The following is a 6,000-nucleotide window of genomic DNA, read 5'->3' as shown; positions in this document are numbered from 1 at the left end:
ATGATTCGCGCAAACATGAAAGCACAGACGATCGTGGGGAATCCCCGTGAGGGAATCCCCGCGTCAATCCTTTGGGCATATCCCTTCAAAAACAAAACTCAGCCACTGCTTCTTCAACGGCTCGGATTTCGAAACAGTAAAATGACTGCTGTGTTCCTTATTACATCTAAGAACAGAACACCACAATCGCTTAGACGCCATTCTACTCCAGCATATCAACAATGGCGGACTACTATGACGACGGCTGTCACAGCTCGCTCAAGGGCGGGTCTTGTGTTGAAACACGGCTGTCAATCACAATAGCGGGAGGGGCGTACGATCTTATGACGTCACAATATCGAACGGCTTGATTTCAGAGAGGGTCAAACATATAAGGAGATTAAAACAAAACCACTGGATGGATTTTTATCATGATAGGATGGTTGTGTACAGGCACTTCCAACAGACATTTCAGTGCAATCAACTTGTAAAAGTGCATGTACCATTATATGACCCCTTTAAGAAATCATATTTCTATATACTAAAATTTGGTTAAAATCACATAGCTTGCATGACAGCACTACAAAAACACATAAAAGTGAAACCCCATTGCCTTATCTAACATTACTGCTTTTCTTATTGTTTTGGGCTTTATTGGGTGAGTGATATTTCTTATAATACACAAGTGCAAATATTACAAATAGGTCGTTAAACTAATAACGTTATTACCACAAATTTTGCCTAAAACTACCTGATAAATGTAGCCACGCAATGGTGACGAATGAGTTAAGAAGAAGTTTATAAGAAACTTTAACTTTAATACTTACATTTAAATGTGAATTTGCTGTCCACCACCGATCTCTAGTCTCGGCCGCCTTTAAAAATAAATAAATAAATGCTGTCGTCAACGGCGCGCAATGACTTATGGGGTAGAATAGGCCGCTAAGTGTCCATTTATGTATCCTTCTTTTCACGGGGAAACGAAGGGTGCATTTGGCGTCGCTTTTGAATCAGGGAAGCCTTCGTCGCGGTGCGATGACGCAACCGGCCTTCGAATGCGGCCTTCGAAGGATGGAGAATTGAATTGGGACAGCCTTCATCGAGCCGCGGTGACGCAATCGGCCTTCAAATACGGTCTTCGAAGGACGCAGCCTTCACTTTGGGACACAGCTACTGGCTCAGCAGGCGTGACGTGAACAGGCTCGGCGGCGGCCATCTTGTCCGAAGACACTGGCTCGGCAGGCGTGACGTGAACAGGCTCGGCAGCGACCATCTTGTCGGAAGACAGGCTCGGCAGACGTGACGTGAACACTCTCGGCGGCGGCCATCTTGTCCAAAGACACAGGCTCGGCAGGCGTGACGTGAACAGGCTCGGCGGCGGCCATCTTGTCCGAAGACACAGGCTCAGGAACAGTCTCTGGATCGGCAGACGTCCTGTGCTCCTCCACGCCTGCAGTACCGCCACTGCATAAAAAAGGAAGACCACTCTCTTGGCCGTGGCAGAACTGATGGTGGGCGGCTCCGAGACGATCTCAGGGATGACAGCGGGCTGCTCGGAGGGGACGGCCTCCGGGACGACAGTGGGCTGCTCGGAGGGGACGGCCTCCGGGCCATTGGGGAGGCAGGAAGTCTTCCTCCTCCTCCGCCTCCGGACCACCGGACTCGAGACCACCGGAACTGGGACCACCGGACTCGGGATCACCGGAACTAGGACCACCGGACTCGGGACCACCGGAACTGGGACCACCGGACTCGGGGCCACCTGACTCAGGACCACCGGAACTGGGACCACTGGACTCGGGACCACCGGAACTGGGACCACCAGAACTGGGACCACCGGACTCGGGACCACCGGACTCGGGACCACCGGACTCGGGACCACCGGACTAGGGACATCGGACTCGGGACCACCGGAACTGGGTCCACTGGAACAGTCACGGAGGGATTCTTCCTTCTCCTCCTCCGTTTCGGGACCAGCGGTGAAGGCTCTCCTTTCAGCTGACCGCCGTCTGCTGTGGCCGCCTCCTCCTCCACAGTCCTTTGAACGCACCTAGCGAAGTATTCCAACAAGGAAATTGAAGATCCTTTATCCTCTCCCTGAGGAAAAATCTCACTCCGCTGTATCCACATTCTGGCTGGATCGTTCTGTCACGGAACAGTGAACGAGAGACAAGGATACAAATGCAGAGGAGATTTATTAGTGACAAGCAGACAAGGTACAAACTCAAAACTCAGAAACTCCAGGAACGAGAAACTCGGACAATGAACCAGCACAAGACTACAAACACAAGGGGAAAAATAAAAATAGGGGAACAAACAAAGGAGGGTAACGAGATAACAAGATGGGAGGGGCTAGACAATAGACACGAGCACATGGCCCAAAATAACAAAATACCCATGTGCAGCACAAGACAGGACAGGCATGTGACACTTACCAATTCTCTAAATTAACGGAATGCATAGCTGATATAAAAAAAAAAAAAACTGGATGACAAGTAATTTCCTACTACTTAATTCTGAAAAAAAAGAGATTCTAATTATTGGACAGAAATCTTCCTCACGTAATAACCTAGAATACTGTCTAACACTTTGTGGCCGAACGGTTACCGGCAAGACGGGAGTCAGCCTAATCTAAGGAAATAATTCTTAATATAATTTTTGGTTGTCGACTACGCCACCTAGGGACTTGCACCCTAAGAATTCATTACAAGCCACTGGCTTTTATCTTCTCAAAGCACACAGGTTCGTTGTCAGCGAGTAACTTGGCAGAGTCATGGGTTCTACAAAGAGACACTTTATTCAACAAACCTCAGACGCACTATTAAACCACCCCTCAACGGAGCATTAGACAAGATACTCATTCCAAAAATACACACAAGAATTGACAAAAAAAAAATGGATCAAAGAGTTGAAATGTCAATAAACAGCAACGGTAAATCACCAAAAGAAATAATATCAAAATAACACATAAATTCCAAACACATTCATCAACACAACCATACAGGGCTGAAGGACATCTACTTTGGGCACCCCCGGCTGGAAGTGACCTACAAGGAAAGCGAAAAAAAACCTCACTCAATACTCACACCCCACTACACCACACAGGTGAAATACAGCACTCTCAAGTGAACGGGAGACCCCACTACCACAGCCACAGGACACCCGCGTAAGTGTCCCTCAGCTCCTGCATGGAAATACAAAAAGAAAGAAATACAATACAATAAACAACTTCACACACTGGCAAAGTAATATGAGACAAGAATAAATTGGGTCAAGATTGGACAGTCAGCTGGACTTCCGCCCCCCAAAACCCAGCATCCCCAATAATTTTAACAAAAATCAAACAAAAAGGAAAATAATAAATCACAATACTTAATCTGCAAACACAGGAGAATAACTCCTTTTAGTCACTAATCACACAACAACAAAAAATAAGCAAAATGAGTCAAAATATTCAATAAATCAACAAATCGTTTCTAGCATTTTTCCATCTTAAAAAAAAAAATCTAAATTACTTCATATGCTCTCAATGACAAATGCAGAACAATTAATGCGTTCATGACATCAAGGCTAGATTATTGTAATGTTCTTATGGGTGGTTGCCCTGCACGCTTAATAAACAAACTACAGCTGATCCTAAACACAGCAGCTAGAGTTCTTACTACAACCAGGAAGTGTGACCATATTAGCCCGGTTCTGTCAACACTGCATTGGATCCCTATTAAACATTGTATACATTTTAAAATATTGCTGATTACTTACAAAGCACTAAATGGTTTAGCTCCCCAGTCCTTGAGCGAGCTCTTAACGCATTATAGTCCTTCACATCTATTGCAATCTCAAAATTCCGGCCAGTTGATAATACCTAGAATATCAAAATCGACTGCTGGCGGTAGATCCTTTTCCTATTTAGCACCAAAACTTTGGAACAGTCTTCCTAACATTGTCCGGGAAGCAGACACAATCTGTCAGTTTAAATCTAGACTAAAAACACATATCTTTGACCTAGCATACACATAACACATTATAACCCTAAAACCCTATTCTGGACAAATGTGGGCAAAATAATTTTGATTTATTTTTAAAAAATACTTCCCTTGATCTGAGGGGTACAAGACTTGGCTAATTTTCCTAAGTTTGCCTCCTGAACACACACAAATTTTTTGGACTCAATTCTACAATGTTAAGTGGGTGAAAAAAAAAAAAATACTCCTTAATCTTGTATTTGGGTCAAAAATGGGCACCCATAGAAATGAATGGGAAAAACTGTAATTTAGAGCATTCTTCTTGTTTTTTTGTAAAAATAAATCAATAGATCCAATACAATGCATATCTAACATACACACAAATGAAGGGCTGATCCTGTACAACATTCTCATCATGGCAAAAACTCACACTCATACACACAGACACACAAACAATGCATTCAATGAGCCTATGACAGAGCTGGGCTTATATATATATCACACATACAAAAACAAATAATTGAATGAGCCAATGTCTGATCATGTTTTTTGGTATGATCCAATCATACATCTGGCTCATCACCCTCTCTCTCTCTCTCTCTCTCTCTCTCTCTCTCTCTCTCACACACACACACACACACACACATGCACACACACACACACAAACAATGCATTCAATTAGCCTATGAAAGAGCTGGGCTTTTTTTTTTTTTTTTTACAAAAAATTATTTTACTAGTTATTTTATGTATGTTGTTACCTGTTTGGTACTAATTAGTTATTTAAATTTGATGTTTTGTGTTTGAAATAAATGATAAATGATCTACTACTTTGTCTTTTCCTTATAGCATGGTCATATTTATCTAAGCATATTTTGGCATCTTTGTATAGTCTCACCTAACACAGATATATATTTTTTTAAATTACAATTTTAACTTGTGATAGTCAAAAACTTAAGAGGTCAAATTCATTTTATACAGTGGTTCATAGAGTTCAGCCTTTATATGCAGCCATTAAGTACTATAGCCATCTAGTGGCTATTGATATTATTATTTTTTTTTTTATTTAATACCAAAATAAGACACCAGGTGACAGCAAAGTCACTTCATCTTTAGTTTTTAGCTCTAAGAACTTATTGGAATGATATTTTAATGTAGTTAAAAAAATATAAAAAATAAAACATAAAAATAAGCATAATTTACATAGAAAATATGGTACTTTTTGAAGTAAATAAATTCAAAAATACCCCCCCCCCCCAAAAAAAAAAAACACCATAAATGGATAGACAAAATATTATCGAAGACAGTGATATAACATTTATAATAAATAAAAAATAGGATCACACCTGAGTCCTCTGTGCCCACATTTGTCCACAATTACAGGATTAAGGGCTATAAAGTGAATACGTTTTGAGGGAGAAACTTCTATAATTCAATGTTAGGCTGCATAGATTAGGTCAGCTGGAACCGGGAACACTTCCCATAAATCCTGATGTACTCGTTACATCATAAGAAGAATGGCGTCTACGCTAATATTAGTCTCTTATTATTAATATCTCTTATATTAGTGTTTATCCCGCAGTTTACCGCAGTCCGCCGGATATAAGCCATATCCAGATCTGATGAAGGACCTGCACCTGGACACAACGACAACGCAGTCCTGAAGTGTCAACTAGTCTCTCCCCAGGACCTCCTTCCCTTTACCTCTGTACAGATAAAACGTTGTCAAAATAATTCCAGTTCACATGGCTACGCGGAAGCGATAAACAATTCTGTATTATAAATTTTTAAGGCCAGACAAGTAATTTGTTGGAGTCAATTTGTAAAGAAAGACTACACACCTGCACACATATACAGTATATTCAAATGCGCATACAGACTAAACACGTAATACACATGTGCACGCCGTCAGCGTTTTCACAGGTTTGCATTTTTTTAAGTTTGTGCAGAGATAACCTTTTTTCAAAATTTTCAAGGCTTTCATCTTGGAACCTATTTCAAGGTTTGCATTCTCAAGCCACCAGGTACTGTTGTTGTGCGAATGAGCGGGCCGGAGCGC

This window comes from Scardinius erythrophthalmus, assembly GCF_964197995.2.
Source record: "Scardinius erythrophthalmus genome assembly, chromosome: 10".
Lineage (NCBI taxonomy): Eukaryota > Metazoa > Chordata > Actinopteri > Cypriniformes > Leuciscidae > Scardinius > Scardinius erythrophthalmus.
The sequence above is the reverse complement of the archived record's forward strand: the minus strand, read 5'-3'. Positions refer to the sequence as shown.